The sequence below is a fragment of the Macaca mulatta genome, chromosome 18 (genome assembly GCF_049350105.2).
Source record: "Macaca mulatta isolate MMU2019108-1 chromosome 18, T2T-MMU8v2.0, whole genome shotgun sequence".
Classification (NCBI taxonomy): domain Eukaryota; kingdom Metazoa; phylum Chordata; class Mammalia; order Primates; family Cercopithecidae; genus Macaca; species Macaca mulatta.
In genome coordinates this window covers 58,461,824-58,475,260 of record NC_133423.1, presented here as the reverse complement: position 1 = coordinate 58,475,260, position 13,437 = coordinate 58,461,824, and the positions used below count along the sequence as shown (strand labels likewise).

Below are 13,437 nucleotides of genomic sequence, written 5' to 3'. Positions count from 1 at the left end.
ATCATACAGATTCTATAACCAAAATAATTTAAAAACTAATATAAATGCAATGAATCCTTATACAACATGTTTTTTTTCTTTTTCTGAAGAAAACATATATTGATTCATGCCTCAGTGCTTTGAGATTTGTCCTCCAGGGACATGCAATTCAATGGCCCATTTTGCTTTTCCATCTACTCTATCTTTCTCTGCATCCTTCAAAATGATCCTTGCAATCTTTTCATGTACTTTGGGACTGGATATGCTGGATTCTTCCTGTTTTCTGGCTCTCTGCTTCATCTTGATCCTTCATCACTGTTTTCTCTTCTTTCATACATAACAGAAAGGCTCAGATCTTCTGACTGGCAACTTCCCTTATGGCATCCTGGTGACACTCTTCAGGTGGCCTCTATTTCTTTCTTTTCCAGGCCCATCCTCACTGTTGAGCTCACATTGCCAGCTATCAGCCAAAATTAATGATCCTCTAGCACTTGAAACTCCGTAAGCTCGAAACTGAGGCTGGCAATGCTCCTGCCCTGACAATGGCTCCAGGGCACAACGCCTGTCCCCTGGAGGATGATCTCCACCTTCTGTCTCTCGCATCCTCAAACCATTCAATGTAGTGCTGAGATGGCCTCCTGGCCAAGGCTGACACTCATTGCATCACTGTAATGCTTACATACTTTGATGATTCCCCATACTCAGGGATAAAAATCAAATAGCTTGCCAGGCCTAACCCTCTGGAAAGTGTCTCTCTTGACTTGCCTTCATGCAGCCCTCAGTCCTTCTGAACTCCATGGTTAATTTCTCCCAGATAACCTTGCTGCCTTCCTGCTTCTATGACTATTCTCTTCTTTCTTTTTACTTCCTCAAATTTGTCTCATGAAAGCGATGCTTATAATTTGGGCCCATACAACATGCCTTCTTCCTTGAAGTCTTCACTTGTGTTTTCACAGAATATTTTTTGCACATAAAAACTGACTTTTTAAAAACTTTTTTAAAATTTTAGTTAATTCAATAACTGGTATTGCTCTTTCAGAAACAATTGTATAGCTCTCAGTCTTTAGTAGGGCACCATACTTATATAGAAACTGATGACTATTTGATAACTTGTACAATCCTGACCCAAAGATTGTTCCAAATAATACTAAATGTATTAAATTATTTCAGCATTCTAAGACATCTCTAAAGAGAAAATGTAATGGTTAATTTTATGTGTCAACTTGCTTAGGCTAAGGGATGCCCAGATAGCTGGTAAAACATTATTTCTGAGAGTGTCTGCAAGGGTATTTCTGGAAGAGATCAGTATTTCAATTGGTAAACAGAGTAAAACAGCTCACCCTCACCAGTGTGGCTGGGGCATTAACCAATCTGCTGAGTACCCAGTCTACTAGCAGCAGACACCAATACTGAGCCCTAGATATGGCATCATCCCCTGGGGTAACCAGCCAGCTATCTGGTGACAGACTGATTCAATTAGACCTCTTCCATTACGGAAGGAACAATGTTTTGTCTTTACTGGAACAGAGACTTACTCTAGATATGAATTTTCCCTTCTTGCACACAACACTTCTGCCAAGCTACCATCCATGAACTTACAGAATGCATTATCTACCTAGGATTTCATATAGCAATGCTTCTAATCAAGGGACTTACTGTACAGTAAAATAATTGTGGCAATAGGCCTATCCTGATAGAATTCATTGGTCTTACTATGTTCCCTACCATCCTGAAACAGTTCATTAATAGAATGGTGGAATGGTCTTTGGAAGACTCAGTTACAGTGCCAGCTAGGTGTGAATAATACCTTGAAGGGCTGGGGCAAGGTTCTTCAGAGGCTACATATGCTTCAAATCAGCAATTAATGTATGATGCTGTGTCTTTGATAGCCAGGATTCATGAGTCCAGGAATCAAGGAGTAAAAATGGAGTGGCATCACTTATTATTACCACCAATGACAGACTAGAAAAAGTTTTGCTTCCTGTTGCCATAACTTTATGCTCTCCTGGTCTACAGGTCTTAGTTCCAGGGAGATAAATGCTTCCACCAGGAGACACAACAATGATTCCATTAAGCTGGAAGTCAAAACTACCACCCAGCCACTTTGAGCCTCTCATGACTCTGAATCAATAGGATAAGAAGGGAATTGCTATGCTGGCTGGGGTTATTGGTCCAGGCTACCATGAAGACATTTGAGTACTACTTCACAGTGGGAATGAGGAAGTGTATGTTTGGAATACAGGAGATCCATTAGGGCATTACTTAGTGTTACCAGGTCCTGTGATATAAGGTCAATTAAAAATTACAATAACCCAATCCAAAAAAGCCTACTAATAACCCATACTCTTTGAGAAAAAAGACTGGGTTTAATCTAAAATTAAGAACCATGACTAGCTGAGGAGCTTGCTGAAGGAAAATGGAATACAGAATGGGTAATAGAAGAAGGTATAAATACCAGCCATCAATACAAGACTACATACTGGCTATAAGAAAATAATTGTCAGGAGAGTTTCCCCCCTAATTTGTTATGAAACATTTTTATGTGTATATATTCATATATTAAGCAAATATCTTTGTTTTCTTTCCTGTCTTATTCCCTTCACAAATAACTATGTATTGACTTTATATTAGGGTATTTAAGTATTGTTAATTTTATATCATAGTATTTAAACTACTGCATATCAGAAGAATGAACATCCCACATGGATTTCACCTCTTCTTATGGGTAAGGCATTAGTTTGCTTTCTGTTATATGTAATATAGTTGTATCATGTTAGGCAGAATTATCTCCTTGTTATTTTCTTTATTTGGAGATTAAGTATGGTTTAAGAAGATGCACATGGGTGCCGAGTTACTAAGCAGGGGACTTGTGATGGTTAATTTTCTGTGTCAACTAGACTGCACTATGGAGTGTTGAGATAGCTGGTAAACATTATTTCTGGGTATGTCTGTGAAGATGTTTCTGGAAGAGATTAGGATTTGAATTGGTAAACTGGGCAAAGAAGAATGTGACCTTCACCAATGTGAGTGGGCATCATCCAATCTGTTGAGGGCCCAAATAGAACAAAGAGGTGGAGAAAGGACAAGTACACTCCATTTTTGAGCTGCAACATTCATCTTCTCTTGCCCTCAGACACTAGCACTCTTGGGTTTGGGATCTTCTAGCTCAGATTTGGACATACACCATTGGCTCCCATGGTTATCAGACCTTCAGGCTTACACTGGACCTATACCAGGGCTTTCCTGGGCCCCAGCTGGCTGACAGCAGATCATCAAATTTCTTAGCCTCCACAGTTGTGTGAGCCAATCCTTCAAAATATATAACTTTCTTTATATCTATCTATCTATCTATCTATCTATCTATCTATCTATCCATCCATCCATCCTATTGGTTCTATTTGTCTGGAGAATCCTGAATAATACAGAAGACTAACACCAGTGATAATATCTTAGTTAATGAAAAATGTAAAAACAAACATTACAGGTTAATTTTGACTTTAAAATATTTGTCTCATAAACGAAAATGTAATTGATAAAAAATACTTAATTATTTTACATGAAGTTTGCACATTGTGATTTGAGAATCGCAGTGCAAAGCTCACAAGGCCTCAAATATCTCCTTTATCAGCCAACTATGATGCAATCCTCCTTAATCACCATAATGGAAATTTATTTCATTTGATTCACTGTTTTTGGTGAAATATTCAAAAGGGAAAATATGCATGAGAGAGGTAAAATTGCTTACACATTGCCTGAAAGAGAAAAGACTCATATTCCAAATTAAGGCTAAAGTCAGCTGCATGGCTGGGAGTTCAGGGAAGCCAAATGGCAATGAGAAGAAATTACCAGAATGAAAAAGTGTATGGGATAAGATCAATACAACATATTCCCATGTCACTGCATTTTGTTTAACAAACATTTGACAGGGAACAAGCTTCACGCATGCAAATCACTTTAGTGTGTGACCTTACAACCCAAAACCCTGCCATCTTGCACTCATGGATCTTCCCCTCTAGAAGTTCAGAAAATATATATATATATATTTTTTTTCTAGTTGAGGTAGTGATCAGGAGAGGAGGTATGAAGAAAGTAACAGTTTAATTGGATAGATTCCAATGGGGTCAGGAAAGATATTAACGAGCAGAGATAAGACATCCTGGAATCTATTTTATGAGTGCATGTTACTCACCGAAACAGGATCAAGAAAGCCTATAAAATGCCTCTGGGAATGTGTATATTCCAGATTTCTGGATAAGTGTAACTAAAAGGAAATAAGGAAGAAGGGACAAAAGAAGAAAAGAAAACTAGTTTTTACTAGCTTAAATAAATCATTGTGCTTCTTCAAGTTGCCAATCTCAGTGAGAATTTTTTAGGCTATTAAAAACAGGTATTAAACTTCCAAATGAATATTAACGAATGGAAGACATTTTTGCAAGGTTCAGCTAGACCTTAACTTCTAGAGCCAATAACAACCACTGCAACAACTTCATTTATTGTAAAAAATGCACACCATCTTATTTAATCTTGATAATTGCCTATAGGTTAAGATTATCACCATTTTATTGATGAACTGTCCAGGCTCAAAAGATAGAGACTTGTTCAAAGTCACAGAGCTGATAAGTGTGCTTCCTGATCAGGAAATAATTATGAACCACAAACTAGTAGCTGGGGGGTCTCAGAATCAGATCAAGTTTGCAGCTGCTCATTTCTCAGGGACTACACCATGATCGCTTAACATTGTAGTGGTTAAAAGGTGGGTTAAATTATTTGGAATTTAAATCCAAATTTTAGAAATTCTTAGTATAATCATATATACAACTTCTTTGAATCTTGTTTTTCAATCTGTAAAAATGAGAAAACTAACAGAGCCTAATTCCATTGGATCACAGTGAGAATTACATAAGTTAGTTATTAGAATAATCCTGGCACATAGTATACAAGTACTCAATATATACTATCTTTCACTTTTCCTTGGGACCGAGTTTACGACTTGGCTATTTTTTTTTAAACTTGTCATCTGAACTATCCTCTTGACCCCAGCTAACTCTAAGTTCGCCATTTTAAAAGTATTAAAAAGCACACCATATTTTTGTACCCATTAACCATCTACACTTCCCCCCTCTCCCCATTGCTCTTCTCACCCTCTGGTAACCATCATTCTATATTCTATCTCCATGATTTCAAACCTTTTCATTTTTGGCTTCTACATATGAGTGAAAACATGCAAAATTTGTCTTTATGTGCTTGGCTTATTTCACTTAACACAGTGTCCTTCAGTTCCATCCATGTTGTTACAAATGACAGGATTTCATTATTTTTATGGCTGAATAATATTCCATTGTGTATACATAATACATTTTTAATCCACTGATAGACACTTAGGTTGATTCCAGATCTTAGCAATTGTGAATAGTGCTGCAATAAATATGAGTGTACAGATAGCTCTTTGATATACCAATTTCCTTTAGAAATATACCTATAACATACAATTTATAAAAATACAATTTATAACTAACCAGATTATTTATAAATGCATGGCAGTGGGGTTGCTGAATTATAGGCTAGCTCTATTTTTAGTTTTTTTGAGCAACCTCCATATTGCTCTCCATAGTGGTTGTATTAATTTACTTTACCACCAATAGTATATGAGGGTTCTCTTTTCTCCATATCCTTGCCAGTATTCATTATTGCCTGTCTGTTGGAGAAAAGCCATTTTAACTGGGGTGAGATCACATCTCGTAGTAGATTTGATTTGCATTTCTTTGATGATAAATGAGGTTGAGCTTTTTTTCATATACCTGTTAGCCATTTATACCTCTTCATTTGGGAGATGTCTATTCAGACCTTTTGCCTATTGTTTAAATTGTATTATTATATTTTTTCTATCAAATCGCTTGAATTTCTTGTATATTTTGGTTATTAATCCCTTGTCAGATGGGTAGTTTGCAAAAAATATAGTTAGAAGAATGAATAAGATTAAGATCTAGTACCTTATAGCACAACAGGGTGGCTACAGTCAACAATATTTTATTATATATTTTAAAATAACTCAAATAGTGAAATTGGAATATTACTAACACAAATAAATAAATGTTTGAGGTGATGGATACTCCAATTATACTGATGTGATTATTACACATCATATGCATGTATGAGACCATCACATATACCTCATGAATATATATGCCTATTATGTACCCATAATCAACATTTTTTAATAAAAAATAAAATACATACTAATAAGAAGGCTACAGATAATTATTTTATGGTGCATAATGTAAGGCTCATCTAATAATGAAAATGTAAACTAGCATATTGAAACAAATTAGAATATGTAACTCTATGAGTCTAGTATTAATTTTTCTTCTTTTATTCTTTCTCCAAATTTGGGTCAATATTGAATATTTTAAGAAGTCCTGGTAATAGCAATTATCTTGAGACATATATAAATCACTTCTGAGTATTTAAAATACAGTTCTTTGTCTTAGAGATTCTCCACTATTCTCAAGACATCTACAGACTGGAATGATATTTTAAGCATTTGACCTTATTCTTAATGCTAGAACTCAAGAGGAAAAAGATAAGCACACACACACATAAGCAAAGAAACAAAAAACAAAAAACAGAAAGCCCACAAACAAATAAACAAAAATTAAACACAAAAATATACAAAATAGACAATTTCTTTTTGAGGTATTGATGAACCATCAAATAAAGATAAGGATAATGACGGGTCAATTTTGTTTTGTATTTTGGTCAAAAATACAATTTATAACTAACCAGATTATTTATGAATACAAGGCATCAGTGGCTGGAGGGCTAGTTACGACTTTGTACTGACCCATATGAACTATTATATGCCTAAAAGAAATTCAAAATGCACATTTCACTGAACGTGCAGAATTAAAATCAACTTCACCTTGCACATTTCAAGGCATAAATTATAGAAGCCCCTCACCTTCTTCATTTTCCTGAGATATAAAATGTGAAATGAACCAACACGGACTGGAACATGCATAGTAGGCAGAGGCACTTGTAATTAATGGCCCTGTTCTTCATCTTCCTGTAATAACATGTAGAGAATATGAGCATATGCAATGGCAAACATGGTAGCATAATGACTCAAAAGGACACTGATTTGGGTGTTAGGTCATTTTGGGTGGGTCTCAATTTCTTCATCTGTAAAATGAAGTGGTTCTTGATTTTAAAACTGTATTATTCTATAATACAGTTGATTTTACAATCCCTAGTAATGTGGGTATTTATTCATAAAAACCTTGTAGACATTTAAATTTAGATTGCAATATGGCACATACTACAAAGCTATTAACCTTATTATATCCTTCTTGTGCATCATTTTATTTTCTAAAAACTACTAAGAACATAAGAAAAAAAATGTATCCAGTAATGAGCAGAACTGAAGAATATGTGATCTTTAAGTATGGAATATACTATTTATATGTGTGTTTATATGCAAAATACATAGGTTTATATATGTATATAATATGAAGATGCTATTTTAAATTGTTATTTAATAAAATACAAGCTCAAAATTTACCCTAGAGCTGTTAAAAGAACCACTTTCATTCAATTACACATTCATTTACATTTATGAACCAAAGCAATAAATGGATACTTTGAAGACATACTTAGTTTTATGATAGAGGCATCTGTTACATTCTTTTCATGGTATAAAGTAACTCAAATATCAAAAGCAAAATATTTGAAATAAGAAAATAAGAAATGCTACTGCAAGCATTTGCTATTTATCAAAAAGCTATCCACTGATTGTATTAGATACTATTCCTTTCTGTACAGCTTGCCTGTCATAGTCACCATGTGATGCACAGAGATGACTGGTCTCACACAGCATCAGCAGGTGTGGGTGTAGTGAAAATTACATGGGCTGCAGAGGCAGGTAACCTGGGTTAAATACCAGGTTTTATCACTTGCCTGATTGTATTAATTATGTCACTGGAATTACTTACATGGCACTAGATTTTATTTCCTTTTGTTTAAATAAAGCTAATAACTGTATTTGCTCTTCTTACATTGGGTTGCTTTGAGTTATGAATAAGAAAGCATTATACAATATTCATAATTACTACAGTTGATACAGTATCCCAATATCAAAACTGATACATCCTTTATCCTGTGGCTAAAGTTTCTTTTATACTCTCCACCACCTATCTAATCAAACACCCAATTCTGTTCATTTAACTTTCTATGTATTTCTTAAATTTATGCCCTCCTCTCCATTCCAGCTACCACCTTACTAAGGCAAGTCTTATTCTCTGTTAGCAGACTTCTCCCTTCTTATGCCATCTAAAGCCATCTTGTAAAACAGATGCCAGAATTTTTCTACCCCAAAAAACAATCCGAACACACTATTTTCCTATCCTATACCCTTAAGTGATTCCTTGTCAACTAAAGAGTAAAATCCAAGCTTCAAAAGGGTATTCAAAATCTTCCCTAGTCTGGCACTCTAGTCTCCAGACTTAACTCATCACTTCCATCCTCAGCATTTCTAGTCCTTACCTTAATGCTCTGTTCATCAATGTTCGTCTGTTTGGAATTCCCTATTGCTAAGTGGCCATCTCCTATTTAACCAATAAGAATTAACTCAGGAACTTTCCAAGGCATAGTTAGTAAGCCTAGAGGAGACTCTCACACACAAATCAATTTCTGTATTATAATACACTCATTTATATGTCTGCTTTTTCTGGCCAAAATGTGAATTCTTAATGATAGAGACTTTTTTTTTCCTTTGTCCTTCTAGCACTCAGGAGAGTGTCTCACACATATTAAGCACATTTCCTATTGTTGTTTCTACCCTGAATAAGAACACACACTGTTGTTTCTACTCTAAACAACACCTGGGCCAAATAAATGCATAACACCTAAAAGCCAGACATTAAAAATCATTAAATTGAAACAATAATGAGAAGGAATATCCATATAACAAAGACAAAGATATTACAGAAGTCAATTCATCACTCTTAGTTTGTAAAAGACAATTTCATTACACTTGATTTTTTTAAAGAGATATTTTGAAGCACGTGTTGCTTCCATTAATCATATTTAAATGAAATTAAATATTGCAAATATTAATGTTAGTTACCATTAATATTTTATAAACTAACTGAATGGTAGTATCAATTTTGGTAAAAAATTAAAGATTAATTGAAAAAAGTTACATGAAACACACTGGACAAAATAAAATATTACTAAATAAAGTGAAGATTTAGGGGTCTTGGGAACCGAGCTAAAATCCAAATATGCAGTAACCACAGTTGCACATAAACTGTTCAACAATAATCACTTGCCTACTGCAGTCCTTATTGGAAACATTCTTTGGGGAAATTGCTTCAGAATATTTAACCATGTAAAGTAAAATGCAGCTGGGTTATAAACATTAAAAGATAAATAGAAAACAAAAAATTAAAAAGCCAATAATACAGTTTTTTAAAGTATTCACTGCCATTAGGATTCCAGTTGTATTTCTATTCTCATTGATTAATAATTTAAAACATCTATACCTAGATTGGTGTTTAGCCTTTCATTTTCTATATAGCTAATCCCTTAACACTTCCTCATGGGTCTCATTTTCCAAGCTCTTTATCATCATTTCAATTCTCTTTGGAGCTCTAATGTTATTAGTTGTCCTTTTAAAATGCGGCCAACAGCAAGTAGAAAATAAATATCACCTAACTTCATTCAGTGCAATATATTTAGTCCTTAGATTAGTTAATGTGATTCCCTGCTAGTCTAGTGAGTGAATTTGCATAATAAGAAGTAATCAGTAAATGACATAGTCCAACTCAACTATTCGTTTTAAGCACTTGTATTCACTGTTCAATTTTTCAATGCTTTATAATCATTTTTGTTTGATTTTATTCACAGTAAAATTGTGAAACAGGTCAACATTAAACTCACTGGAATCTAAGCTTTTCACATATTCTATATAATTAAGCTTTTATAGCCCTCAAAGGAAGAAGAAATGTATAGTAGTGTCACTTCAAAAGGTCACACAGAAGTGATGGAACGATCCTGAGGACTACAAAAGATCGCACAGATTGAACAGAACTTTATTATGAAGTTCACTTCATAGCCTTGGGGTAAAGCAAGTATTGATCCAGATGCATGAACCCTAGAGCACTCTACATTTGGATTAAGATTGCAGGAAGAATCTCTAAAGAGAAATTCCAGACACACTCTCCTTCGCAATTCAAATGATTCCACTTTCCTATCTCAGCCTCTATAACTGTCTTCAATCAAATTGCCCACTAATTATGTTAGTGTTTCTTCTGCCATGTGTTTTGAATCCACCTCTGAGCACTAACTCTCCTAAGCAATGTTCAGGTTCAGGCCTACGTCACTTCATCTAAGGATTGCTTAGTTTAATAATTTATATCAATGTTGAAACGCTCCATATTTTGCCTTCTAAAACATCCCCTTCTTATCCAGTTGCTTTCATTTTCTCCTTGAGTATTTGTTTCTCTACAAATTCCTTTTATATCACTTGTTCCTAATGGGTTGATATTCTGCAAGATGACATATTTCGACTCTCTCCTCATTCTATGCTCTCCCAAGGTGATCTTATCAACCACCACAGCTTCAAGCACCACTTTTGTTCTGAAATCTTTAAAACGTCTCTCTCTCCATCCTGTACCTTTCTTCAGAGCTGACACATGTCCCCTGAATGCCTATTAAATATGTCCAATGGACACTGCAGGTGCGTCATACACTTTACATGTGAAAACCTGCTTCTTCAAATGTTTCTCATTCTGGATCTTAGTAAATGGATTCATCATCCACTTAGGCAAGAAAGCCAAAAATCTTGGAGTCATTCTAGAATGTTCCTCTATACTTTGCTTTCCACATTCAATAAACCTTTGTATATTTCCTCAAAGTATTGAGAAACATCTATGGACAAGATAGTAAGCCAGGTGTGAGGCATACTGCAGCGGACAAGGTAAACATCATTTTTATATTCACAGAATGTTCACACTAATGGGATATAGAAAGGTAAATATAATACTCATATTGCAGGCTATGTGAATGGCACGCCCAGGAGTTTGGCAATATATGAATACAACCTATGGAGGTTAGATAGTTAGTCCTGCAAATACAATGTCAAAAGAACAAAAATAACATGTTCAGTAATTTTTTGTACTACATATCTGCTTTTCCTTCTCATTGTCAGTTATTTGATTCCAACTGTCAGTATTTTCCTCTTGGACTGCCACAATAGCTCTCTAACCAGCATTCTCTCATTACTTTTTTCTATTCCCTATCCTATTCATTCACCAAAACATTGCCAGAATATTTTTTATAAAATGTCAAGCTGACCATGAGCTTTCTAAAATTCTAAGCTGACCACTAAGCTCTTTCTATTAGACAATCCAAAGTCCTTAAAATGGCCTACATTTATTGGTGGAGCCACTTGATACTTCATCACTTCACACATGTTCTCTGCTGCAGCCATGCTAAGCTCCTTGCAAATACCCATGCCAGGTATGCTCGCTCACAGCTCTGTCCGTTAAAACATGCTTACCCCTCTCCCATACATAATCAGAATAACTCCTACTTGCCATTCCACACTCACCTCTGACATCAATCTCTCTTTAGAGTTTTCCTTAAGAATCATTATAGTCTCTTGGCACCCTTCCTCTGTTCTTTCATTTCACCCTCCTGACCATATGTCCCTCATCACTTACAGAATGAGACTGTAACCACAAGTTTGTCCCCCCGCTAGACTATGAGCTTTTAAACAGCAGGAATCTTGCTCTTCTCGTTTACATATTTTTGCTTCTTACAACAGTGACTTGCGTGTAGGAATCCTTTAGTAAATATTTAGAGAACAAATTAATTGGTGGCAACTAGTTTATCCTGCATAAGGATGTCATGTTCTTCCTCAATGCCACGAGGAAGTGATAAAATCATACTGAGGTCAGAATGGACAATGATTCCCTAGCCTGAGAATAAGTCATCTTCCCTATCTGCATTCCAGGCCCTTCACAGTGTCTAGCAAGAGACCCTTTCTGAAAGAAATAAAATGGTAATCTTGTATTTCCTTCAAAGTTCAAGGCTCAGTTCCTCTAGGAGGTCTATTTTGACTATTACTTGAAATAGTATTTTCTTACTTAAACTCTTACTGTTTTAATATGAGGATAAGTATTGCCTGTGCTTGTTCTAAGAAACTTTTCTATGTATATGTATCCTCTTTCTCAAAATTATGTATCAAGAGCCTTGTGAATAAAGACTTTTATTTCTGTGAGTTGTCTCTGCTACCTACTCCATTGCTGCAAGTATGCCAAGTATTTTTAATTGCATAAATTTAAGATGTACAACACGATGTTTTGATATACCTGTCCATAGTTAAATGATTACTCCAGGTAAGCAACTTAACACAGCCATCACTTCCATGTGGTAAGAACATCTAAAATGTACTTTCAGCAAATTTTCAATAGATGATACGATATTATTAACTCTAGTTCTCCTGCTGTTTATTGTATCTCTAGATGTATTTGTCCTTCATAGGTGATAAGTATTTACTATGTTAAATTCGAAGAAAATAATAAAAACAATCTCTCTTGATTCTTTTCCCAATGTGCTCCGAATCAAAACTTCCCTCACAAATTTAACTATTTTCTATCTTCATCTTATTTGATTTCTCGACATTGTCCATGAGAGCTGCCTACACTCTCCTTGAAAGGTGGACTTTGCTTAGCTTTCATACATTACACCTTTCTGATTTTTCTTCTGCATCTTTGGCTATTCCTCAGTTGGCTGTGGGAAGTATTCTTCATTTACTAAACCATAAAATATTAAGTGCATCAGGGGTATCTTCTTCTCCTCTAGGCTTGTTTATCATCTTAACCCTCACGAGCAGCCCAAACCATCTGTGCTTCTCAACTCCATTGTAATAGAGGCAGAAAGGTCACTTCATTCTGTTTAATATGTGCAATAATATGTTTTAATAAGCATCGTTCTCAGAGTAATACTGAATAAGGGAATAAGAAAAAGAAGAGCAACCCATCCAATAATTTTAGAAAAAAATTTAATAGACACATAGCATAGAAAGGACATTTCACGATTATTTAAACTTCATAAAGATAGGTTTATGTGGAGGGCAGGGAAACTTAGGAGTTATTTTGTTCTGTAAAATGTAACACAGTGCACAGTGAATCAGATCATGTTAGCAAATATAAAATCATTTGCGTGTATGTAATTTAGCTTTAAACCACTGAGGAAGATATTTGAACATTTGCCACAGAAAAAGTTGTAGCAGCCTCCCTCAGGCAGGAGTGCTTAAGTGTCTGCTAATGTCTAGTGACTTGCTTAAAAGAGGATAAAACAACACACCCCCAGGCAAGCAAGAAGATTTAAATAGAACCAATTTAGGAAGCATAGTGCCTTAGCAAATTCAGAAATTAATCCAGATTAAGACATTTT

At 35.1% G+C, this 13,437-nt stretch overlaps 1 protein-coding gene across 2 annotated transcripts in view; it reads right to left on the bottom strand.

Moving 5' to 3' along the window:
• Positions 1-13,437, bottom strand: part of NOL4 (nucleolar protein 4) — a 389,081-nt gene that overhangs the window by 162,666 nt on the left and 212,978 nt on the right.